This window comes from Pleuronectes platessa, chromosome 12 (genome assembly GCF_947347685.1).
Source record: "Pleuronectes platessa chromosome 12, fPlePla1.1, whole genome shotgun sequence".
Taxonomy (NCBI): Eukaryota; Metazoa; Chordata; class Actinopteri; order Pleuronectiformes; family Pleuronectidae; genus Pleuronectes; species Pleuronectes platessa.
The window spans coordinates 24,166,570-24,193,907 of record NC_070637.1 but is presented as its reverse complement, the minus strand read 5'-3'; the positions used below and the strand labels follow the sequence as shown (position 1 = coordinate 24,193,907).

Sequence of the window (27,338 nt, the reverse complement as noted above, 5' to 3'; positions counted from 1 at the left end):
AAAGACAAACCAGCCCCAAAAACAGTAGCATTTGAAAAACCCCTCTGATGCACCACGAGCCGTCTTCATGTTAAATGTTTCACGTGAAAGAGAAAAATGCAAATGCATCTTTTTGAACATTCATGAGCAGAGAGCGAGAGAGAGAGAGAGAGAGAGAGAGAGAGAGAGAGAGAGAGAGAGAGAGGCTTCCTCCTCGAGTGCCCACCGTGAACCTGCAGCTAATGAAGAAGTGATCACAGTCGACGAGCTCCTCAGTGTGACAGCCATGGAATCAGACGTGCAACTCAAAGACTCTGAGATTGTTAGAGTTTGATGCAGAAATATGAAGACGATAGAAAAAGCTATTGGAACTCAAGAGAGTTTCTCATCTCGTGTTCTTGACACACGTGAAATCAACTGATGGATATTTTCTTTAATCGTCTTTATTTTCTCCTTTGTGTCTTATAACAGACTTTAGTCCAAACGTCTCATGTCCTCTTTGACCACAGTGAAGTAAAGGTCACTGCTTCATACATGTTAAAATCACATGATGAGATCTTATTTACCGGGGTTCAAACTACCGACCCCTCTGCTAAGTTGACGACCCTCTCTACCTCCTGAGCCACGGCCACCCAATGTCATATTTACTATATACTTTATTTATATCATATATTTGATCCTTTTGATGACACTTTTATAACATTTTGAGTGAGAGTATTTTCTGGGCTGTGGGTTAATAGTTTTAAATAATACAACTAATAATTAAATTATTGACTAATCTCAGTTATTTAATGATTTACTGACCAATGTCGTCTAAGAAATATCAAACGAATCCCCTCCCTCATATCTGATGGTTTTAAAATCACCTCTTTTTAGATGAAGCAGTAATTTTATTTTACAAGGATATAAAAAATGAAGAAACGTTGTAAAAACTTGCAATTTGAAATATCGCTTGAAATATATATCGGCCAATAATTTTATTTTACGTGAACGGATTAAATTGTTTCAGCACTAATTTGCAGTAGACTTTTATTTAGAGGAATAAATCATGGTTGAAATAATAAACCGTATATAGGGGGTTAGGGTTTCGATTTAAAGGCAATACAAAATATGAGAAATCAAAGGAACTAAAACATTTCCATCTGCCTTTTAATATCTTTATTGATCAGGATTAATCACCGTGGATATGTTAAGACTCGACCGCCGAGCTGCAGTTGCACCTTAACTAATTGTCCATTGACTGTTTCCTTCAGTTTCTCATTCACAGAGTGGGACAGCAGCAGAAGTCTCACAGTGACGGAGGCAAAACGACTTTAAATATACTTTCTAAATGTGGTTCCTCCTGCTCAGAGTGTTTCTCCTACACAAGCTCAAGGTTGGCAGCCTCTTCTCTTCTGTAAGCTCTCAGAATTAAAATGTGCAGACGTGGGGGAGCATTCCTGTTGGAAAGCATGACCCTGGGCCCAGAGTGAAATACTATTACATGTGTCTGCTGCATTTTGTACACAGTATGTCCCTGGAAGTGTTGTTTTCTGTCTCCCGTGCTTTTAAAATAAATGTAAGTGAGTGCAGGTCCCCAGAGCAGCTAATACCGAGATGATTACTCCCCCACTCCCGCTGAGAGAACGTTAAAGTGGCCTGCCAATGCTCCACAGAACATTACATCCATTATTGTCTCTTTCTAATCTCCCCTCGCTTGTGTTGCTCTCCCAGAACCGGTCGTTCTTTTGAAACCTCGCTCAGCAGCTACGATCACGCCGCCCTTGACGGAGGCGTTTCACCTCCAGTGGCTCCACACTGGGCTGAACTGGGCTCCACGTCCACCGCTGATGTGCACCATCAATATCTAGTGATCGCTATGGGCAAAACAAAGCCCTGCCAAATCAATTTTCATGTGGAAACCCAGGTCTATAAAACAGTACACCTATTCTACTTGTGTTAACTGCACAAAATGCACAATTGTAGTTGGATTGAAATGTCCCCAGCGCTGAGTAAAACAAACGCAGCTCTCCAGGTTAAAAACAGTCGCTTTGCATCTATTTTGCAGCTGAGCAGTTTCCCTGATGAGTCGCTGCTGCTGCCGGTTCAAACCTGCGTTTAATCTCAGCGCCGAGCGCGGTGTACCGTCTGAAATGAAGAGCGACTGCAGTTTAGTGGAAAACAAAGCTCCAGGCAGAGCAGCTCAGGTGCTTTACATCGATTTGACTGTGTAGGATGATCTCTCAGAGCGTCGTGAGATGTTCAAGGTTTCGGTTTGACTCGGATTCAGCTACAGTTAGAAATTAAATCCCCTGTTTCCTCGGTTCATTTCCCCCCCGTTTCAACTCCCTGCAACTTAGGGCCCTTAATATTTACTCAGGGTTTTAATATCACCATTCTTTCATCATGATGTAACTCCAGTGCAGCAGCTTCATCTATTGCACGTCGGTCCTCCGCTTGGTCCTCCTGAGGTTTCTTCCATTTGCCTGTGAAAAGTTTCTCTGGTGGAATTTTTTTGCGTTAAACAAATCAAAGATCTTTTCATCTTTCTGCTTTATCAGCAGTTCTGCTTTGACTAACTGTTATCATTAGGAAAAGGTTTTGGCTTTGGTAAATAAACTCTGGTTGAGGTGTTGTAGGGGCTATGTGATGCGACCGGCCTCTGAGGGACGTGGCCCCAGGATTCAAACAAAGTTCCTATTTTAACCCAAAGCTTCACCATAGAGTTGTCAAAACATTTTAATATTCAGCTTTGTTCTGCTGATGGGAAACGTCAGGTCAGGAAATGCGATCTTTGCATTTTGATTTTCAATCTGTACAACCTGTTTGGCAGATTGTGCAGGTTGTTGCCCAAAAATAAAATGAAATAAACAATGATCCCATTCAATGTGGGAAAACTATTCTAGAGGTGATGAGTTTTTAACCTCACAAACATCTGTACAGTCTGTACTTCAGTGCGTGTGGTTTGCAAACAAAGTTTCTCAAAAACTAAAATAAGAGTCGTTCAGATCCTTCCCTGTTTTACACTCCACCACTGACCCTGATTGATTTATCTGCCAAAGACAAACTTTACGGCCCTTTTCCTGCTAACAGGCTGTAATTTTGGACCTCGCCTGTTTCCACGAGTGTAATTAACGTGTCTGGTTTATATCGACGATAATAAAAATAAATATCAGTTGCTCTTGCGGCGTAAAGGGGCTCGGAGAGAGGACACAGTCGGACTAACGTGTGGTCAAATGAGGCCGGATACAAAGGAGAGGGCAGGAGGAAGCAACCCCTCACGTTATCGTGTCTGAAAGAGCAGACACACACACACACACACACACACACACACACACACACACATACACACACACACACTCACATGCCTGCTCAGACGTGTGCTGCATGTGAAATGTGGTGTACATGGTTTTGTGTTTGATCCTGTCAGAGGTGCGACAGCTGAGGTACACGACAGGTTCAGGTTCTTCTACATCTGTTATTCTGGACAAGAGCTTTTTCTTTTCTGCTTGTCTGGTTTCATCATTTGTGACACAACCAGTCCACCAGTCGTTCAGTTGGGTTTGTCAGTTAAGTGCCGATGTTGTTTGTGATGATTACTGTCTGAGTATGAAGGAAGGACCCCGAGAGCAAAATGCGTAAAATTAAAATGATCTTATAGGTAATGATGTCTGCGAGTCTGAGCAAAAAACATTCTCTGACTTTTCCGGGTTGTTGTTCAGACGTGAACGTTCCCAGTCAGACGCTGATGTCTCACATTATTTTCCGACATGGACGCACTCAAGTACTTTCTTCTTTGAAGTAATTATACACGGAAGGAAACAGTAAGAAAATCATCACAAACTTTAATAGAGATTGTATTTTCCCTGTGACCTCATGCACGACGCAGTGATTCGGATTATAAGTGCAGGGCCGTGCTCGTCTGGGCTTTGACTCCCGGCTCCCAGTGTGCCAGGTTTTTTATCTCTCCACCAAATTATTCAAGAAGTTATAAGACGGCAAAGTACATATAAACAAGTTCCCGGCTGCTTGCGTTTCTGTCCCCATCACCACCCATCTCATTACCTGCAGCATTATTCATCAATACTCCCCCTCTCCCTCCCCAGCTGCACTCCCATACCCCCACTGGGAAGGATGGCAGCCTCCGACAAGCCCCAAGTAAATGGGCACCTCCTCCTAAGTGTGTGTCTGTGTGTGTGTGTGTGACAAGTGCTGACAGTCCAGGAGTCTGGCCTCGCACAAGGTCAGCATCTGTGAGCTTCATCAGTGTGTACGAGCGTATGAGTGTGTGTGTGTGTGTGCGGTTACAAACAATATACCACCTGTGCCCCCCTGCCATGTCCGCACCCAGCAGATGCTCTGAAAGTCAAACCCAGCCTCTCTCTCACGCACACACGCAGACACACACAGACACACACACCTAGTCATGAGTACCATGCAGAGTTATCAAAGTCAGCAGAGGTTAGTTTTAGTGTTATGAGTGTGATAAATATGATAAAATATGGACCATAAATTCAGCTCATATGGAGGGGGGGGGACAGGAACTAAAGGCTCTCTGACACAATCAACACACAGACACACACACACACTTACACACACAGACACACTACTGATTATGAGAGAATGGGCCCCTGGGCACAGACAGGTAGAAATGTTCCATCTTTGTGGTCTTCTTGCGTCTCCTGTAATTGCTTTGTGTCTCGTTGTGGTTGTTTTGCACGTCTTTGTCGTCGTCGTGCGTCTCCACGACTTTCAAACAAGACATGGTGAGTTCAGATCGAGGTCGTGCACCAGGACGACCCTGACCTCTGACCTCATGGGCCTCTGACGCCTCCAGGACTCCCTCACAAACAGAGAGGTGCAGCAGCTGTACGCACCAACCACCAAGTGATGATCAGAACAACATCTTTCAGTGACAACATTTAATAGAACAACTACTTAACAACTCTAAACAGTTGTACAGCTGTACGGCTCTTCTGCGTTGACAGGGGCGAGTTGAGGTGGTTCAGGCATCTGATCAGAATCCTCCTGACCTGGAGACGTTCCAGACCCATCCGGATGTGAGGAGACATCTAGTGTGGATCCAGAACCTGCTGGAGAGGACATATCCCCATCTGGGCTGGGAACACGTCTGGATCATACTGGAGGAGCTGGAGAGTGTAGATGCTGGGTTGGGTTCAGACTCACATTTTGAAAATTATATTTGGCTCTTGCTGACTTCTTGATGTTTTTACGCTGCCTGTGCCTGTAATCGGGAAAACATTGGGCTCATGTTGGGTTTGGACACAACCACAGACTTCCTGCAGGGTTTCTGGTCGGGTTCGGTTATTTTTCTCCCGGGTTCAGACAGCGAGCGCAGCCACAACCTGAAACTGAATACGCCACTTCTAATTTAGTCTTTTCTATATTAGTTATATGTAGTAATTTGATCAATAATGTGATACAAATATCAAAGTTTTAAGTTGCATGAAAGAATCGTGCACTCTTTCTGTTTACCTGCACAAACTTTCCTGTTCTACAAGTTGTGTTGATTGACAGCTGTCAACAAGAGGCTGATCGATCGTCCTCAGGTGGAAACAGGGATCACGACACTGTCACATATTAATCTGTCATCTGAAGCCACCGTGCAGACTTTGCTCTTATCATCGATACACACGAGGTCAACATATATCCAGGTATTTATTACAAAGAAGAAAGTTGTTGAATCTGTAATTTCAGTTTATCATCTCAAATTTCCATTAAAGTCCTGGGGGAACAGCTAATAACTCACTTTTAAAATGAATATTATGAGAAATAAAACTTCAACGTTACCTCTGTAAATGTCATTTGAATTTGAGTGTTGAACACATATTTAAATTCCCTCTGGGTTTTTAAACGACTGTGTGTTTTGTTTGTCTGGCAGGTCAGTGCAGAGCCGCCTCCTCCGCCACAAAAAAAGCAAGACCAATAAAAAAAATTGATTAGAATTTTATTACCGCCACAATAAAAGCATTTGGTATTTGTCAAGACAGAATGTTTGAATTTCAAGCAGGGCGGAAACTGCACAGCTCGACAGGAGGCCGCACTGTGACAGCGAGAGCCGGAGGGAGGCATTATTGTTATCGTCTCCCTCGGTGGTGACTCGCTTGCAATGTTTCGTCGCTATTAGAGGGAAACATAAAAATAAAATCAGATTAAATGCACATGACAGGAGGCAAACTCTCCAACTGGAGTCAAGTTTATGATGAGCTTCTGTCATTCAGCGTGACTGCGTGATTCATTTGGCTTCGCTGGGGGTGGAGGCGGCAAGCTGGGAGTTTTCTAATTCCTTTCTCCATCATTTCTGCAGCCGTCAGTCAGAGCTGCAGAGAGCAGGGCCGAAGGGGGGGGGGGGGCGCTCGATCAATGGGCCGCCCGAGTTACATTTAGAGTCTTTGTTATTTCAAGCCTGGCTTTTCTTTGCATTGTATGTTTTTGAAGGTCTGGCGTCTTGCTTGAGCTGTTTGTGTGGGAGCCTCCCTGGGTGGTGGAAGGTCAGCAGCTCAGACCAGAGGGAAACAGCAGCCACATCTGTCCAGTCAGCTGATCCAGATGTGTCCCCTCGGAAAACATTTTTATTTCATGGTTTTCACGGTTAAACACTGACGACTTCTAACTCTCACATCCATTCCTCGAGATAATGTCGAGTCATTAATAAACTGTGAAGAGGAAAATGTGTTGTGAAGCAAACGTCACACTCAGCAGATTATGTTCTTTTTTGTTAATATGCAGAGGAAACGTTAATTTTACAACAGGTGAATAAAAGCTAGAGCTTTATTACGTTTGCTTTTCGGATGCAGGGAGGAACCCATTACATTTTGGTGCAGATCTGAAACCTCCTCTTAAAAATACAATTATCAACCCTAATGTGGCAAACTCAAATTATTTAAATGATCTGCTTATTGTTTTCTCACCTAATTTGATGATTTAGTATCTTTATAATCAATAAAAACGCAGATTTGTCTTGTTTTCCGAACGTTTTGTTTTATTTGGAACCTGATTTATCGATCAAAATTGCTGCTAATATCTTTCAATCATCACATTGATTATATGACTCTTCTCAGCTGTAATGCAGTTTGCAGCCTGTAAATCAGTTTGAATTTGTCTGAGTATTTCATTTCCTTTGAGCAGAAACAAACTTTATAATCACACGATGAATCTGAGACTCCTTTACATTATTAGTAAACTGAAAAAGCATAAATCATTTCTCTTCACCCGCTCCTGCTGTAGAGAATCAGGCACTTCAGTCAATGTATTCAGACGAATCTCTGTCTGCAGGGTGAGAAAATTAATTTTGGTCTCGTCTGCTTTGCTTTTTGTGAAGAACGTGGAATTTCGTGACCTCTAAGTGAGCGCTTAAAGGCATCGCACGCTAGATTACCAGCCGCTGAAGCAAAATTACATCTGAGTTCATCCTTAATAGATTCATTTTAGTCTTGAATATTAAAATCTTTCAATACATTTTCTTCAATGTCCACTAACCATGTAGCTTGAGGCCTTGGAAAGGATTTTGATTGGTGCATTAGAGCACGTCCACATCGGAAAATTGAATTTAGGAAACATAAACAAACCTACAGAATTAATGGTAACTTATTAAAAGCTTCAGCCAAAGTTTACTTTACACAACACGAGGTTATAACACGTCTTCTGGGCAGAGCTGATTCCTCAGGATGGACGGCAGGCTACGGTTATCGGAAGGGGACGAGACGGGCTAGCTGGTTAGCTGGTTAGCATGCAACCTTCAATACAAGATGTACCAAAAATTAAATCCAGAGCTAACGTTGAAGTTGCTTTGAAGGCAGCTCTTGATGTTCAGAAAACATTTGTAAATACAAAAAGCCCATTTACAAATATAAAGCTGTACTCGGCTGTTCAAGCTTTTACTTCAATGTCCCTGAGCGATAGTGCAACTTTTATTTAGTCGGGCCAAGGTCAATTCAAAAGAAAAGTTCCTTAATTTAGATTTAAAAGTTTTTTTAAATTGGGGGTCGTATGAGTTAATCAGGAAGTTTGTTCCTTCTGTGTAATTTGTCAGTAAAATGCAGATTTGATTTTTTGGTTGTACGACTACAAACAAATGATCCCACATCCAAAAACAACTCCCTGCACGGATCCCACACACAGCTCAACCATGTTAAACCTGACACACACACACACAGACACACAGACACACACAGACACAGACACACACACACACACACACACACACACACTGGATCTTGTTAGAACAGAAAAGTCTTCACGTGTTATTTGATTTGTGAAGGTAAGCGGACGAGGAGAAGCTGAAGCAAAAACCTCTGTTGCTCTATTCTGTCTAAACTCAGATTTCCTTCCATCTCTTTGTATAATCTCTGTCTGACTTGACCTCTTATCAATAATTCATTCATCCTGGTAAAAAAAGTTAATCTCGCTCATGACTTTAAAACTTTTAGTTCCAGCGTCGGCACTTCTGCTGAGGCCAAACTTTAACTTGGGATAAGCAGTTTCCTTCCTTCTTGCGTCAGGTACATGAGCTCAGGTTTTCTTGCTCTTTCTTCCCGTCTCCTTGATTATTCCTATTTATATATATATATATATATATATATATATATATAAGACAACCTGTCCGGACTGGTCCTTATCATTACTCTGCTTTTCAAAAAATAAAAGCAGAGTTTCTCCAAAAGACGATGTTTGCTCTCTCAAGCCGTCGGTTTAACTTTAAACCGTTATCCCGAGGACTTGGATCAAAGCCACTGAAGGAAGCTCGCGCCATTAGAGGATACTGTAAATTTTCTTTGAACACTGTTTTGAAGGTTTCTAAAGAAAGTGGTAGCCCACATTCTCCCCGAGTGACAATGAGAGGAGAAACGTGTGCACCATCTTGTGAGGAACGTTTGAAGATAACAACAAGCTCGAACTCCTCATCCGCAGTTATTGTAATTCAGCCTGAACTCAAAACAATATATAAGATATAACTGTGTAGTGTGAGGGTGTAATTATGAGTTGGGACTGAGAAAGTGAAAACTCTTAACACTTTGGAATCCAGAGTTTCATGTTAATACACCAGGTTCAGGCAAAGGCGCTTTGATAAAGAATAGGAAATGATTGAGGCTTCAGTTTAATGTTAATCAGTGTTGTGTGCTTCACTTTCATTTTTGAACTTTTTAGACATTAAATCAAAACCACAATCTAGTGACACACAAGAGAGTTTCTACATAAAGTAACAAAGACGATCTGGCACTGGAGGTTTAGACAAGAGCACACGAGTCGTTTAATATAACATCAATTCTGGAAAATGTCCAGAATGCTTATATTCAACCATTTCCTCAGGAGTGAATCATTCAGACAAGTTTCCTCTGATAAAATCAAAAAGATAAAACCTCTTTTCTTTCAGGACGGAATCAGCTCGGGAGTAATTTTCAGTTGTGTACAAGCTCCGGTTCGCTGGTAATTGTGCAGAGTGAATGTATAAGAACCGAAAGGAGAAATAAACTATAATGTGTTTTATGCAGAGTCGTGAAAGGCGTCAATGACATAGTGTCACAGATACAGGAATGCACATTCCGGCATTTTCCTGTCCCTCTCCCTTGTGTGTGTGTGTGTGTGTGTGTGTGTAGGTGTACGAAAGGGCAGCATATGGCTAACCCTGCATGTAGTGAAATATTAAAAAGCAGTGTCAGCAAGAAGGACAGAGTGTGTGAATGTGAGTGTGTCCCATGGGGAGAAGAAATCTGCCGGACATAGACAACTGGGCATGACAAGCTCCCACTGTTATGCACACACACACACACACACACACACTCTACTCTCTCTCTCTGCCAACTTGTCCAGTTGGCCTTATCTTCTGGCGAGACTAAATGCCATCCCTACAAAACACACACACACACACACCAGACACACACACACACACACACACACACACGTCGAGGGTTTCATAAACAAACCGTGCCTTGGATCACAAAGTCTTCATCCCAGTGAAGATATTCAGTTTCCAATAAGACGAGTGTGTGAGAGAGTAATCCAGGTGGAAATATATAAAAAAAAGGTTTTTGGGATCAAACACCATTTAGCTCCTGTTAGTGAGCGATGTCGTGCTCTGACCATGTGACCTGCGCTACAACAGAATCCAATACAAGCATTCAAGATCTCGTTTTAATGTGGGAAAAGCTTCTGTGGAGACAATTGCTGTATTAATTATTAATCCTTGATTTAAAACAGGTGGTTTGACTCAGATCCAGATCTAGTTTCCAAGTGAGAACAATGATTCTCCCAGTATAAAAACCAATTGGCCACTCAGCAGAACACACGTGTCCACCGAGGCATCACAATCCGAACTGTTTGACGAAAGAAGCCAAATCTCACATCTTCCAGGAAGATAATCAAACAATTCCTGGATCCTGGAATTCATAGGATCTTCCCTGACATTATATGAATAATGTCTTTATCATAAATAATAGACATAAACCATAGAAATTCTCTATTTTAGGGCTGATAAGCTGTTTAGAGGAAGCAGTGATTTGAACTAGAAGGGGCTCAGAGCATCTCCCCACAAAGCTAACGTCGTCAAATATAGTATAAATATAGAAGATAAAAAAATAGCAAATATAAGAAATATAGCACCAGGAGTTGCGATATGTTTTAAGTGAACACTTAGAGACTGGATTGTGCATATTGATAATTGTTTCATAGTGAAAGTCAATTTAATGTTGTGTTTTGACCCTCCTGGCCACCGTACCACGCACCACAGTTTGTGCACATGATGAGTAATGTAGTGATGATTTTGCTCTTTTCAGAAATGGAAATATTTTCTCGAAGATGACATCACATAAGAGTTTATAATGCATCTAAAATCAAAAGAGCTCAATCCCTGGCTGAGCACGAATGTGCCGAGTGGATTTGATGTCACTCAGCACATTGAAATGAAATCTTTCCTCGTGTAGAAGTAGAAAATGTTGGCCCGACGTTCTGAGGGTCAGATGGTTGCTTCAATCATGAGGAAGCATCCTCTGGGGACTGTGAATATTCAGAGCAAACGTAATGGCAATGTGCCTTTTGGGGACATCTCGCTCTGGACCGAGGGGTTGACAGATGGACCCAACAACTGACAGTGACATCTGTAGGCCCGTCTGCTAGCAGCGGCAAAACATGTTGGACTGGCAGAAATAGAAAGAGGGAAAGAAGGGGGGGGGGGGGGGGGTGAAGAGATGGTGAAGGGGAAGGTAAGGTAGAGAAGCATCTCTGACACTTTTCTGTCTCTGGTTTGTCGTGTAAAACTAAAAAAAACCTGATGCAACAACACTCAGGTTTCATTAAGTTGAATTCTGAGTTTTTCGAACCTCTGTGGTTTCTGATATTCCCCGTCCAGGCTAGTTTCAGGCAGGACGTGACGGGCTGAGCAGCCCAATTAGCTCCACACACAGTTTTTATAGTGAAAATGTCAAGAGTGTCGTATTGATCATATCAATAGACTTCCTGTTTCGCAGGTCTGAGAGCACGGACAGAAATTGAAGGTTAAACCACACGCCACATGTAAGTGACAGTAAAATGAATCAATCCCAAGCATTAACAAGATGATGATCGATGTGCAGCGCATGTGGAACTCATTATTTCTATCTCACTGTGCGTGCTCGGTGTGTTCAATGTGTTCTGGTCAGTTTGATTTTTTATTTGAAAACCACTGACAGAACACAAATGTGTAAATACAACGTTTCTGGCTGAAGATGCTTAAAACAAAGTTGTAACTATTTGCAGCCTCTGTCACAGGTTTGGAAAGCTACAGAAATTTCTGTGCACGGACCCACATCCTCTGATGCTCCATCCATACAATTACATTTGGTTTGAAGACACATTAACTCTGCTACAGATACACCACAGAGTTTTAGAACCACTCAAAAGTTTGGAAACACTGCTGGGCCCGTTTTAGATGGAAAACTCCAGCTCAGCGTTTTGTATCTTGGACGGGCAGAAATGAAGATGTTTGGAAACGCTGATGTTGATTCTCACAATTGTTCCCATGCCAGGAGACGGACTGTTACTCGAGCAGTCTGTGAGATATTCTCGTGTCCCATTGGAGGTTCATGCCATCCTGTGTACACACATGCCCAGAGATGAATGGACGTAGCCTCAATCTGGTGTCATTCTGTGAAACGTGGAAACCATCATATCTATCCAACTCTCTGTCGAGGAGTTCTGGCAGAATAAACTGGGCCCTTGTGATTTTTAAACTATAGAATACTGTATCTTGCACTGTTGAGCTCATTTGGAGCAGAGTTCAGCTCAGGCCACATTTTTTTATCCAAACTTGAACCAAACCCGACGTGAGCCTGACATTTTTACCCGATTACAGGGACATGAGGCATAAAAAGTAAAAAATAATGCCGCAGGTTCGGGCCTTAATTCACTCAATAGGAGTAATAATAACAAGCAGCAGTAAAAACAATAGGGTTCTGGCCCCTCGGGACTCGAACCCTAAAAAAGCCATTAAAGAATAAAAACATGACACGTGTAACCTGACCACTCATTAGCACAGTAAACACTAGAAGTGTGTGGGGGGGGGGGGGGGGGGGGGGGGGGGGCGGGGGGGTGCAGTACGATGCAGGTTTTGGATCCAGTGGATCGTTTCTACTGGAAGATGGGATTACACCATAGAAACCACTTCATGCCAGTGAGAGCACCCACCCCCCCAGCCCCTTAACTGGTCTGACATTAAACACTCGTGAGTTTATTACGACAGTGAAAACCGACCTTTTACGGCTTTTATCTCACGTATGAACAATAAAACACGTAACGATGGAGTCGAGTGTTGGGCGGCGAGTCGCTGCAGCTGGAGCCGCTGCTGGGATTCTGTGAGCATAGTTTACAGGCAGCAGGAGCCTCTCTCTCCACTAATGGTAGCAATAACTCTCTCTCTCTCTCTCTCTCTCACACACACACACACACACACACACACATATGGCTTAATGGCTTTTATAATGAATAGCCCTAGATGGTGGGCTAAATGGTGGTTGCCATGGTGATGGGGCCAATCGATCCAGTAGTATTGATCAGCCATCGATAAGTTCCAGACGGCCAGCGACTGGAATAGAGAATGAGTCGAGTGTGTGTGTAAGTGTGTGTGCACGAGGGGTAGGGATTAGCTGAGTGTGTGTGTGTGTGTGTACAGTACGTGCACATGTGAATTATGTGAGTTAATTCTGTGTGTGTGTGTGTGTGTGTGTGAGTGTGTGTTTGTGTATGTGTGAGATATTTCTTCACAGCAGTTAGGATCGCTGTAGCCTCATAGCTTCATGTGTCATGGCGTCTCCTCCTGCTCCCTGAGTGTAGGTGACGTAAGCAACGTGACCAGAGCGTCGGCCTGAATAAACATTACAGCACATGAAGGAAATTTTACCTTTGCATAGTTTTATCTTTAACATAATGTAATAAAGATATTATCTTTCGAGGGCTAACCCATGACATCTCAGGTTCAGAGCGTTGGAGAGTCTGGTGATGAAATAAAATCTGAACTATAAACAGAGAAATCTTTGTCTTCCTGTTCTTTGATTTTGTATTTTATACTGTATTTACATTATATTAAAGAAAAACATATTTTACTTTAAAAACACATGTGGGTGGGGAGTGGGTTCCCCCCTTTTCTCAGCTTTGAGCAACAGCTCCCTCCGAATGTCTGTGCACGCCCCTGCACTGATCTGATTGTAAAGAGGAAAATGTAAACGGACGAGCAGAACCTGTAGACGGCAGAACTCCAGAGATTCACTTCAGATCTGAAGGACATGGTTAAGGAAGGGATTTCAATCACAGGAGCGAGTTCCCTGATCAACACTATAGGTAATTAGAATTATTGCCGGGATGTGGGAGAAAAAATTACCAACATACGCTTTTCAGATGGGATTCAAATCCCTGACCAGTGCAGGGGATGTTAAAATCATCCCATCTCCCCCCAGAGAAATCAATCCAGTCTGAACGGGGCATAAATCTGAGAGCCCTGCTTTCAAGAGGTTATAGATTATATTACATGCAGGGTCAGAATGAATGAGGTGGATGAATGTACTCATGTCCACGACAGTTCTGCAAGAAGTTATTGACTGCTTTTCAATTATCAGTTGTTTAACTGGGAGCAATTACCTAGCTGTAACCATTTATATGATTTTTGTATTAATTTGAATGGCCAAAAATATTTTATACTAGTTATATATATATAATAATCAAATATTATAAGAAGAATATTTAATAAAAGCTGTTAGGCCCACTGATATAATCTTTAATTTATTTGTTAAGTCAACTCTATTGCCTTGCAGTAACAGCCCCTTGCCACTAGGGTGCTGAGTTACTCCCTAACCCCTTTCACATCAAAGTCAACATGGTGTTAGTGGGAGTTGGTCGCCATTACATCACTGTGCACATCTCTCATTTCCCAGAAGCACTTGCGGCGTCTTAAAGCGCCAAATCACAGATTAGTGAACTACAGCGTCTGGTTCAAAGCATTTGTAAAAGGTCGTCATGGTTGCTATGGATGACGATTAAGCTTGAGATGAAAGGTAATTGGCTGATGCGTTATTAACCGAATCAATTAATTTCACCCTTGCGGTTAATCCTAGACGAATCATCTTCTGTATCCTCACATGGTCTCACTCGAGTTGTTACGGGGGTGGAGAGAAACTCCGGAGAACGTCCTCAGACACTGACTCGGACATTTGATCTCTCTCGTACGTCCACTCTGGAAAATTTCAGGAGGTTCAGTAAGTTTCTGAAAGCAAATTCTGTCATAACAAAGCTTTCATTTAATATTCATGTGTGGGTGAATGTGCACGGAACCTATTTCCATCATCATCTCTTTAGCGAATCAAATGAAGACGTCAACCTCTGCTCCTCTGGTAAATGTCACCGTGTTCCAGGAGTTACTCGGTCGAGCTGTAATTAACTCTTTGGTGTATTTACGCTGACAGAAGAAAACACAAGGAACCATTTTATGAACCTTTGTTATTTCCACAGATGTAGAAATATTACAAATCATTAAAACAAACCTTGATGGGACGTTGGAGACGTTGCTTAATGTTTCCTGTGTGGTTTTTGACTCCAACCTAATGGTTTGATCCATATCTATGAGCCGTGGTTTTTAATGGTTTCCATTACGGGACGCGTTGGTCACTAATGGTTGGGATAATTTCCCAAACTAACAAACCATTGTGCTGCAGTTCGTCAGAAACCAACACTCAACCATGAAACCAGTTAAAGATGATGCAACACTGGAGTTTTTCCGGAAGGTCTTTCACTCCCAAGACATGTCCCACGATTACTAGAAAAGACAGACAAGACAGGTTCCCTTATTTCTTAATCGTTTACAAATATTTGATAGTATAGTTGATGTGTTCTTCAGCATCTTCTACTTGCATGACTTTCATCCGTAACCTGTTAGAAACCTCGTCAACACGTCGTCTCGCTCCTGCTGCGTCCTCACGCGTGGACACTTTGACATTTGACCTCAAAGTGAAGAAGTCAGTCTTGAGATGCGGCCTCTGAAGGATCCGGGCCCCGAGTTCAGACACCGCTAAAACAAGGTAGAGAAAGAATGAGGGCTGACATTTCCTAAATGCGCTGGAACTGACCAATCACAAGGGTCAGCTGGCCAATCAGAGCAGACTGGGCTCTGTAAGGAGGGGGGTCTTAAAGAGACAGGAACTAAAATCAAATGTTTGAGACAGAGGCTGAAGAGAGGAGCTGCAGCATTGGGCAGTTTGAGGACATTAAAACACGTAAACCTTCTCAAGTAATAACAAACATGAAGATTATCAACCTGTTTGACTGGAACGTTTCCTTTAGAGGGAAACATGAAGTGACATGAGACCTCGAAGATGCTTTTACGATTCTCCATCACAGCTGGACGCGGCCGAGTGTGATAACAGCTTTACACGGTTCCACCTACAGGGGTCAGTGCAGCAAAGCTTTTCCTCCAGCTTGTCCTCTTCCATGTAGCGGAGTGGCTCTTTAATCTGAACGTGCACCGGCCACATCTGCTCGTGCCCTTGACTCCGTCTTCCCCGCCATTGCGGCGCCGTCAAACTGATCAGTCGTGTAACTGGAATTAAGTCGTGGCTTAGACGAGGCTCGGCCCCAGCTCCTGCCTCTCCACAGAGACGCCTGAGCATTGATCCATGATCGGGTTCTGCTCATCAGCTGTTTTGTTGCTGGCAGGGCAGGCGGCAGCAGAGCAGCAGCTCATTTAATTAATGCAGATTTGACTGGTCATGCTGCTGCTGCTGCTGCAGACTCGCAGCTACCTGCTGCCCCGGGAAAAAAAAGAGACTCCAGCCGTGTCACAACATCACATCAAAGAGGTTTCAGAATTTCTTATGTAATTAACTGGGAGGCTTCTCTCAGTGAGGCCATCATGCAGCCCATCATGCAGCTGGCAGGAGAGTCCTGTCGTGTCCTGCGTGGCCGGAAGAAATTACCTCGGTCCCGTCGTGTTTGACAGCTGCCTCAGTTTCAGCCACTTGTACGATAATTGTCATCTGCCATGTTTTAATATGGACACAGACGTGCTGATGCTCGGTTGACTTGCTGCCCGTCCGACCGTCTGCGTTCGCTTGGTACTGGTCTGAACAATCATTGGCTCACAGGCACCAGTGATTTGAGAATCACATTAGCGCGGCTCAATAGAAACTGTAATAGAAAAATTGAAAATTAGAGAATAAAGGAAACATGAAGAGATTAGAGTTGGGAAAAGAAAAAAAGTAAAGAAGTGCAACGACAAATTAATTCTGGTCACGTAAGATAAGTTTTTAATTTCCCATGAATCTGCTTAATAAACATTTCCGAGTTGCACATTGTTTACTTGTGGACACGAGGTTTCACCAGCTGCTTGGAGAACTCGGTGTCGAGTGCTCTTTCCCCCCATAGGTCACCATCTTTTCCTAATAGCCATAAATATTCATTAAAGTCTGCTGATGCAAACATCCTGTAATTTCCTCTACTGTATTAAGTAAATATAGATGAATCTATATCTCTGTGTGTGTGGGAGCCGGCCCACGCCATATTGCATGTTTGATTTCTCTATCTGCCGGCACCAGCTGTGAAACTATCGAGGATTTAAATATTTAACATCTTGAGATATCATTTTCACTCGCTTCTCTCCACCATTACTCCTCCACACATGACTGCTGTGGCTCAACGTGTGTGTGTGTGTGTGTGTGTGTGTCTGTGTGTGTGTATCTGCACTTAAACATATGTTCTAGCTTTGCTCTCTAGGTTTGTTTTTGTTTCGTTCATCGTATGTCTGCGAGTTCAGACCAGCTCCACATTTTATTCTTATTTTCAGCCTCTGTGTTTCCATTTGAAATACAATAACGTGAACTACTTTAAGTTTCAGCTCTTATTCAGTCGGCTTTACATCAGGGTTGAAAGGGCCGTGTGTGAGATAAAGGCTTTTTAATACATTGTGCCCAAACTGTGAGAGGTCAAAAGTAATCGGACACATCGCGGCTGAAAGTTTTTTTGGGGGGGGCAGCTGCTTGTCGTTTCAGGATTAGTTTAGAAGAAAGAAGATCATGTGGTTCAGAAAAGTTGGAATTGGAGTTTTTTTGGTAGACGTTGAGGACACAGAGACATCAAAGTCCCTAAGACACTCGTGCTCGATCTCAACCTGTGTCTCAGAGTCTGTTATGAAATCTGCACAGACAGGTTCACAACTTTTCAAAATAAAAGCTCCTGTAAATCATCTCGATACAAAGCCACAAAGAGAGTCCTGTACATTTCTGCAAGCGAGCGCTCATTCCGCACAGCCGGGCGCATCATTGAGGCGAGGGGATGGAAATACTTCCTCCGGGGGGGGGGGGGGGGGGGGGGGTTGATCAGTCAAGCATACGTGTGGATCAGGATCTGAGCAGATCTGTGCATCGCTAGTGTGCGATGGGAGTGTCTATGTTTTTTGTTTTGTGTTATGATTCAGGTGTGATGTGATGTCAGTGCACTTTCCTGCGTTGTGACGAAAAACTCTTTCAGGATTCTTGATATTCTAAGTTTGGAAATATTTGAAATACAGTTTTTTACAGACAATTCAAACTGATCTTATGTTGTTTTGACTTGAAACAAGTTTATTCTCAAAGTACCAGACCATTGTCTTTCCCTCCTCTAATGTCTCAACATCTCCACTTCATAACAGAACCTAGTCAACCTTATCCTTTCATAATAAGTCAATAAAGAGGTGAGATTTGACCTTTTGCTGAAACGTGACAAACCTATTAACAGAAAGAGGAAATGAACAGAATCACTAACAAACAGTGGAAGTGAGCAGTGAAAGGAGGACGAGCTCAGAGGTGAATGTCACCACAGATAAAACAGAGTGCTGCCGTCACATGTATCTATGAGCGTACACATATTTATGTAATCTTATATTTCACATTACTGCAGCAGGAAGGTCTCTGTCTTTATTCAGATTATTTATTTTTCTCGCTCTCTTCTCAACCATGAGATTACCTGAAGGGACAGTTAGCTGTCAGTGTGACTCACACACTCACACACACACAGACACACACACACACCCACGAGCGAGAACAATCATGCATCTATTTGAACAAGCACATGTACATGAGTGAAGATTGAAACTCTACACACACACACACAGACATACACACACACACACACACACACACACACACACATGTAGCGGAAGGCAGTTGTCGCAGTCAGCAGGGACATTTAGTTGAATAGCACTCATTTAGACTGAATGGCCATTTTACCCTGCCTGCGTGTGTGTGTGTGTGTGTGTTTGTTTGTGTGTGTGTATGTGTGTGTGTGTGTGTGTGTGTGTACGTGAATGTTTGCACCGTGCAGAGCTTTGGGAATAAGACACTATTACCTGGGAGAGTCTATGAGAAACTCTGTAAATATTGACAGAGCGGGAGGGAGAGGGGGAGTGGACGAGATGAGGTGGAGATATGAACCCTTAAGGGGCTGTGGATTGATAATTTAATGGTTTCACTGGGAAAGAAGATTGGATCGAGAGGAGAGGAGAAGGAGATGGGAGGACGAGGAGAGGAAGAGGTGGGATTTGAACCCATCGCTGTTGCCATGGCAGCATTTGGCTGTCTGACGAGCCAAACGGCCGCGGCTCCAAAGAATTTGAGGAGAAAAACACGGAGGAGGTTCTCGACCGAGAGACGAAGCAGAAAAGCTTTTAACTGAAAAAAAATAATTAACTTTTCTTCGTTTTAAATCAGCCGTGGAGTCACCTCCTCCGCACGAGGAGCGTCAGAGCAGGACTTTGGGGAAAGGAGATTTAACGTCGGGGGTGAAAAGAAGAATCACAGCTGAAGTTATTAGTTTTAATCCCACAAGAGAAAAAAAAAAAAGCAGTGAGGTCACAGGAGTTAAATAGGAATTATTATTATGTTTGACATGGTTTAAGAATTTAGAAATATAGATATAATAAGTATATATAATCAGCCTATTCATTGTTTAATTCTAAACTGTCAATTAAGTAAATTTCCTGACTTATATTAATGTCTGCTAAACAGGATGTGATAGGGTCAATTAACGACCCAATGAATTGTGGAGGAATTTGCACTAGTGAGAGATATTCTAGTTTTAAAAATTGATTTTGAATATTGTCAAAGATCCTTTTATCATTAAAACTCAGCTATACATTTCGACGTGATAACTTTGTGAATTTAGAAACCATTGTTCCTTGATGTCCCACAAAAAAATGATTGTTATTGTTTGTCTTAATTTTTTATTTTAACCTGTAAATCATTCTTGTGTGTTTAAAAGGTGACACTGTAATATACATTAGGTTGAATTATTATTTATTATTGATGAACTGATTATCTTTATTCTGACATCAGCATCCGTAACAACTCTTGACGACTGTTTTGACTAAATGATAAATTCTCCCTCTGGTTATCTGAGTGTCTGAAGCTTTGTGCCGTGTGTGTGTGTGTGTGTGTGTGAGTTGATTTGAAAAAGCGCCGCTGTCATTAGTGAGAGCAGTGAGTGCAGTGGGTGGAGATCATTATTGATTTTATTGAGCATCTGTGACTCAGCTCTTTACATCTGCCTGTCAATGAGACCTGCAGGGATCAAATCAGAGCAGATTCAAATCGATGTAGAGGATTTTTCTTTAACCTGCATGAATAACAGAAAGTTGAAAGGTATGAAACTGATCAGCGTGCAGAAGATGCAAAGATCCCTGAACCACACCAGGATCTGTAAGATGGTGGCCGTTATAAAAAAACAAAGTGCACGTTGTGTCGTGCAGGTCGACGCTGCTCAGCTCAGCAGAACTGATCCGCTCAGTTCACCTTTCACCACAAATAACACGTTCAATAACTCGGCTCTTTTAGCGCGGCCATGCACAGCACAGGATTAACAGCGCTCAGGTGCTTGTTATGAATCCAAGAGGTTGAGCAAACAAACACAGAGCATTTCATCGAGACGTGTGATTTTTAATTATGCATGTGGGGGTTTGGTCACATGATATTAAAACCATTAATATGCGTGTATTGATTTTTTGTTTGTTTGACTGGTAAAAAGCTGAGAAACATTGTCAAATGTTACAGGAACTTAATAAAACATGTAGGATTTGTAGCCGACGCATATTTGCAATCCTTGGATCAGCTTTTCAAATCTAAAAAGATCACAATATGTGACAATAAAAATATTAAATGCACAATAAAGACGTTAAATAAGAGAAGGGATAGTATGAAATTCAAACTGTGCACGGCTGCAGGATCAGATATTGCAGGTTTGGTTTGGTTTCAGCGTTTTAACCTTTTTTATTAAAAGTTTTCACATCAGTTTATTTTCTATAAGAAGGTTTCTCATCTCATCTCCTGACAGGTGGAGCTGGTTTAGGTCGAAGGTCATTACTTTTAAAACACTCATTGGGAATCTGCCAAACCTGTTTAAACCATTAAAGAAGTGTCTGAGTGAGACTCTGTGGGACATACGTGTGTCATGTTTTATTGTTTCATTAAAAAGCAGCAGCTCTTCACTCCTCCGCAGTTTTCGAAGGTGTAATTACCTGGTGAACAACGTGAGGAGCACATCTGTGGAGTCTCCTCCTCCGTTCGCTGGAGTTTTAACGATTCACGTCTCAGTGCTCGTCTCCCACCGACCAGTCAACAGACCGGTCTGGCTGTTGTTTCACATCAGCAGCTTCTCTGCTAATGAGCTGCTGCTGTGATCGTCAGACACAGCGGAGGCCGGGAGTTACAGTAAGTTAGAGCTGAGTGGTCGATTTCAGGCCGGTCCACACTCCAGTTGTGACGAAAGCCTCAGCTGAGGGTCGAGGATCTGCAGCAGTTTGACGAGTCGGCTCATTAGCTCTCAGGATCAGTTTTTTAAGGATTCGAGCCGCAGCGGATGTTGAAGTAAACAGAAATAATAATATGTCCATTATTCAGATTACAGAAACATGCCTTTCGACTTTTGTAATAAAATAACCTAGTCGGGCTGTAAACATTATTTAACAAGAGAATGGAAAATGGAGCCTTGATCCTCATCTGATCTGTTTATTCTCTAAAGAGCAGCTTTTAATATGAATCAGTCTAATATGAAACCACTTTTTTAGCCAGAACAGATGTTTTAATGATTAACGTGTAAACGCTTTAAATTATTTATATGTCTGTTGTACTGAATCCTTTTTTCTTTACTCTTTGTTATTATTCAAATATTCAGTCAAAAATGCTTTTTCCATATTTCGACTTTGGAATAATTCTGGTAATCAAACCTTCAGAGGATCATGTTTAATGCTCAGTAACTGTTCCACCGTCTAGTTGCTTCATTTATTTCTCAGCTCCTCAAACACGAAGTTTTGTTTGTATCATATTCGATAGTAAAAATAGTTTTTGTGTTAAAGTGTCACTCAGTTGAAACAAGCAATTAAAAAAATAAACTTTGGGACCTTGGGAAGTTTTTTTTAAATCTTTTATAAAAAAAAACATGTTCAACCAAATAGTTTGATTAAAAATAAACTATAAGTCGCAGCCCTTGAAAAAAAATACTGATTCACAAGCAAAAGTCCTTGTTAAATTACTCATCATGCCGAAGTTATCACCTTTAAGGTTAAATTTATTACAGAATAATATTTTCCTGATTAATTTTGATCAATGCATTTACTCTACGAGTTTCATTTTGAGTTACTGCTTCGTGATTAAATCTATTAAAAATGTATTTAATGCGCTCGTCATTGGTTTAACATGTAAAATGTTCTGTGACAGTAGAAACTCGAACTGTCAAAAAAAAACAAGTAGAAAAGTTAAACATACAGAATTTCTGTTTCTGAACTGATGTGTTGGAAATGGGAATAAAGAATATGAAAATGTGAAGTAAAGGTTTTACACTCTGCAGGTATGAAAAGCAAATGTTAATTGTTAGTCACACAGTAAGACATTAAAGCCAACTGCTTATTTAAAGGGTAAAAAGTACATTTGTGGATATTAAAAATAATAATAATAATAATAATAACACATCGGTTGATTTGACTTGGAAAATCCTTTTACACAAATGTCACTTTCTGGCTCCAGCTTCGCAAACATGAAGATTTTCTGCTTCCTGTTGGATTTATATCGATGTAATGTGATGAGCACGACTGCAGACGCACAGTAAAACAAATGTAACGCAGCTTTTCTTTCTTTTTGTTTATCATCCAATATTAAATCTTTACGTTTTGGACAAAGAACTTGGTCGAGTGAAGTTATCGTCCCACGTTGACTTGTCCCCTGGGAGCAGTGGATAGATATTTAAGGACTTCAGGTGTAGACGGCAGAAATCTGGACCAAGAATCTTGTTTGTTCAGTCGAACGTTTCCTGCTCACAGTCGATTCGTCAAACTAGAGATGGAAACCAGAAGATTCAAGGTCTGGTCACAAACCTACAGATTATTCATATTCACACATAGAATCTGCTTATACAATACATTTTCACAGAGTTGTCCTTCCAGCTTGAGATTGTGGCGTCCGTGTGAAAATTCCCAGTCGTGCACAAATCTTTCCAGTAGGACGAATGCACAATTTGGCTGCATATCACATGGCCTCATAGGCCTCGTGCAGCAGGTTGCAGGTTCGATTCCCGGTCGGTGGCATCACTTACTGAGTCTCTCAACCTGTTTCTTACTCTTCTGTGTTTAATGGAAATTAAACGCAAAACACCAACTAATCGATCATCAGAGACATTTTAGTTACATTTTCTTTCCCTGCAGCTCAAACCTTCATCTGTAAAAGATGTGAACTCTTCTTCCTCTTCTATACGTCTCGTTTCTGTCCTGCTGGAGGAAGAGAAACGCTTTCTGGTGTGTGAGATCCAGACCAGTTCCTCTGTCCCTCAGGCCCACTTAGCATTCCGGGTGGAGATGCTCGGCTCTATCTTGACTCTGACATATCTTGTTGGACAGATGCACGGGATGAAAGTCATCTCAGTGGAAGTATGATGGAATCAACATTGTTGGTTTGTCATTCGGTCGGTACACGGCTGCCAGACAGCCACTGATAGGGTTGCCATGGAAAGAGCACTGGTTTGGTGCATGCAAGGCAGAAGATCTGATGTGCTGCCACTCTGGGTCTGTGTGTGTGTGTTTGTGTGTCTGTGTGTGTGTGTGTGTGTTTGTGTTATTTCACCCTGCAAATTCAAGCACATGCACAGAACGTTGCATATTCCTCATCCGCCTGCATTGCAAACTTATCATTTCCTGTATCTTCACAGCCCAGTTGACATCAGGAGATGGTGCAACACGTTTTTCCTGCTGCACGTGGAAGTCTGATAAGCAAAAGAATCAGATCTCACTCTTTGTAAATCCGTCTATCATAACTCCGTCTTTTATGTATTTAACCTTTTCATAGTTTGGTCTGATATTCGTGTCAACGCAGAAACACGACTTTAAGAGGACATTGATTTTAAACTGGCATTTTCAGGCTCTGCTCCCTGAAAGTCAATAATTCGCATTCTCTCCCCGTAGTCGACTGCAAATCATATTTTTTGGTGCAGATGCTTTTATATATATATTGGTCACAATACTTGGTGAAAGATGTTTGTGCACAGGCAGCTGGACCCAGTGTGAGTCTGAGGGAACAATTTGATATGAAAGAGTCTCTGGCTGTTTGGAATCTACTGTCAGCAGAAAAGTGTTGTCACATTTCCAGCCTGTTGTTGGCAAGTCAGCAAGAATTCACTCAGCAGAATCAACCGCACACGAGGACCAAGCCAAATCATAGTTTGCTCTGAAAACGGCTTTGGAAGAAAAAAAAAACGGTTTGATGTTTATACTTTGACTTCTTAGATTGGTCCATGTCCCAGCCACTAACACGGAGGAGGTGGGATCTGTGGACAATACTGCACCCTGCCACCAGGGGGCTGTTAAGACACTTTGGCTTCATCTCTGGATGTTTGAAATCTATTGTAAGCTGAAAATGTTGTACATATTGTTAGCAAGCATTAAGAGTAGAGCCGGCAAAGATAAAGCATAATGATTGTCCCCTGGTGGCTGACTGCAGTATGGCAGTTTCTCCCTCCTTCACGTTGGTGGCTTGGACATGTTGCTTGACTTTCAAAGTGAAACAAGGAACAATTATTCATATCTAACAGACAAATCTGATTCAACCGACTTGTTTCTCCAACTTTTCCTTCTCCAGGAAACTTTGTGACAAACTTCCTGAGCGAACTTGTTGCTTGCAGCTTGAAGGTTTTTTGCAGCAGCACATGAGAGCGTCTTCTGCTCTTTGTTTGTCTTGTAAGGAAAAGTGAGCTTCACTCAGAACACAACTTGTCGTGTGGCAGTGTTGTTGCTGCCGAGGCGACTGTCAGTGGAGGAGTTTACTCTGCTGCCGCTTCTTTGATGGATTTCTCCCACAGCGACTGTTGTGGAGGCGATTTGTGTAACACAGCCAGTTGCTGCACAAGCTTTCTGGTGGGTTCCTGTTTGGATTGTTGAGAACAATCATAGTTTATCTGGATTTTCATGTGTGGAGAAAACCATGAAAATAAAAGATCCAGATATAGCACAGCAGTGTGAAACGTGGTTGAATATATACAGTGCTGTGAAAAAGTATTTGCCCCCTTCCGGGTTTCTTATGTTGTTGCATATTTGTCACACTTAAATGTTTCAAATCATTAAACCAATTTTTATATTAGACAAAGATAACCCGAGTAAATATAAAATGCAGTTTTTAAATGATGATTTCATTTATTAAGGGGAAAAAAGCTATCCAAACCTACCTGGCCCTATGTGAAAAAGTAATTGCCCCCCATGATAAATCATGAATGAATTGTGATTAACAACATTTTTGGAAAGCTGAATTCAATTTCACTAGCCACACCCAGGCCTGATAACTGCCAGACCTGTTAAATAAAGAAATTACTTAAATAGAACCTGTCTGACAAAGTGAAATAGGCTAAAAGATCTCAAAAAGCAACTCATCATGCCTCCCTTGGAACAGTGGGGAACCTTCCCAGGAGGGGCCGGCTTACCAAAATTACTCCAAGAGCACATCGACGTCTCATCCAGGAGATCATAAAAGACCCGAGAACAACATCTAAGGAGCTGCAGGCCTTACTTGCCTAAGTTAAAGTCAGTTTTCATGATTCAACAAAAGATGAACTTTTGGAAGATATGCTCTGCGTTACATCTGGCATAAAACTAACACAGCATTTCATAAAAACAACATCATACCAACAGTCAAACATGGTGTTGGTAGTGTGATGGTCTGGGGCTGGAGCTACAGGACCTGGACGACTTGCCATAATTGATGGAACTTACTTACTTGTGCATAAACCAATAATATTAATAATAATAATACATCAATTAACCAGTTCAGTGTTTTTTTTAATTATATTTTAATCATGAATATTGAACTTTCTGCCCTTATGCAAATATTTTTCCTACACTGATCGTAACGAGTTCTTCTCTTGACCGTAAAACATCCGTCCAACAAGTTTTTGAAATCTGTTTAGTAGTTTTTTCATAAACATGCAAACTAACAAATGCAAGAGGAAACAAAACCTTGTTTCTATGTCATACAAAACAGTCAAATATTTCTAAACTGAAAAACAAGCTTGACAGTTTTTCATTGACAAAAGGAGTCATTGAAAAAATAATTGGTAGATTGAACAATAATTGTTTTCTTTACAGCAGGAAAAACATCACATTCTGAAATTCCCAGATGGTTGACAAACATCATTCTCCCGTAATCGTTGTTATTGATTTTACCTCGATTGCTAAAAGGAAACGGGCATTTTGTCCAAACACAGAAGGTTGTGATCTGAACAAAGCCCACATCACACCGGTCCGAGCTAAACTGCACAATTAAGAGAATGTCTGCAAAACGCTTTCTGAAAAACAAACAGACAAACAGCAGAGACACGTGGCAGAACCGAAATTATAAAACCGCAATAAGGAATAAAAGAATTTCACGGCTCATTAGCGACTGATTTCTATCGGCACAGAAACGCGGAGGAGGAGGAGGAGGAGGAGGAGGAGGAGGAGGCTCTGCACTTTGAGGAAACGCACAACCGCTTTAAAAAATACATCTGTGCAACAATCACAACACTTAAACTTCCTCCATATTGTTGTCATGAGAACACGGGGGACAATGTGGGTCAGGGTTCGAGGCGACAGACGGCGAGGAGAGGAGGAGAGGAGGAGAGGAGGAGAGGAGGAGAGGAGGAGGAGACAGATGGAGTGGGGACAGAAGAGTCAACCGATTTGTTTGGAGGAAACTTTATGACTAGAATCTGAATTCATTGTGAAAAGAGCAGGATTTTGTGGAGAAGACGGATCAGAGAGTCGATCAAATCAAACAGAATCCATAGGATATAATGATGGGCTCCCTATATATATAGAATTACACCTAAATAATTTAGAGGAATTATACATTTGCTCAGCGATGATATGAGCAGGATGTACAGCCTGATAACGGAGGATGTACACGGGGGTCCAGCGGGTGGCGGAGTGAGGCCCTGTCCGTTTTTTTTTCGAATCCCGCTGACGAACGCACAAAGCTGCATAAACTTCTCGACCGAGTTGTGAGATGTACGGAACATTATGCATAATTCCCGAGGCAGTGAAGTGGCACAGGGAAGCAAACGCTGGGTGATGTGAGGTTGTGCACACGCACAGTGAAGCAAAGTGAAATTGTGCCGTCGCCGCCTCGATAGCAGGAGCACAGCAGGGGAGCACTTCTACAGGGGTCAGACACAACAACACAAACACCCGCTCAGTCTAATGTATAATACAACAATGCCACAGCTGTGCGGCTGATACTAATACTGCAGGGCTGTAGTGTCGGGGTTTGGCTGCACGAGCTGCAGCAGCTGGTTTGTGATTTTCCTCTCACACACACAAGATGATAGAACATAAACTCCCACTAAAGCGAGAGCTAGTTCATGAAGCT

General features: G+C 42.0%; 1 long non-coding RNA gene across 3 annotated transcripts in view; it reads left to right on the top strand.

The window, feature by feature from the left end:
- Positions 1-27,338, top strand: part of LOC128453884 (uncharacterized) — a 47,181-nt gene that overhangs the window by 9,974 nt on the left and 9,869 nt on the right. The window contains exon 3 of one of the 3 annotated variants that reach the window (XR_008341555.1): positions 6,418-6,882. The exons of the other annotated variants lie outside the window; for them this stretch is intronic. This is a non-coding gene — a long non-coding RNA (uncharacterized LOC128453884). Of the gene's footprint in view, positions 1-6,417; positions 6,883-27,338 lie in introns of those variants that run through there. 3 annotated transcript variants of the gene reach the window in all.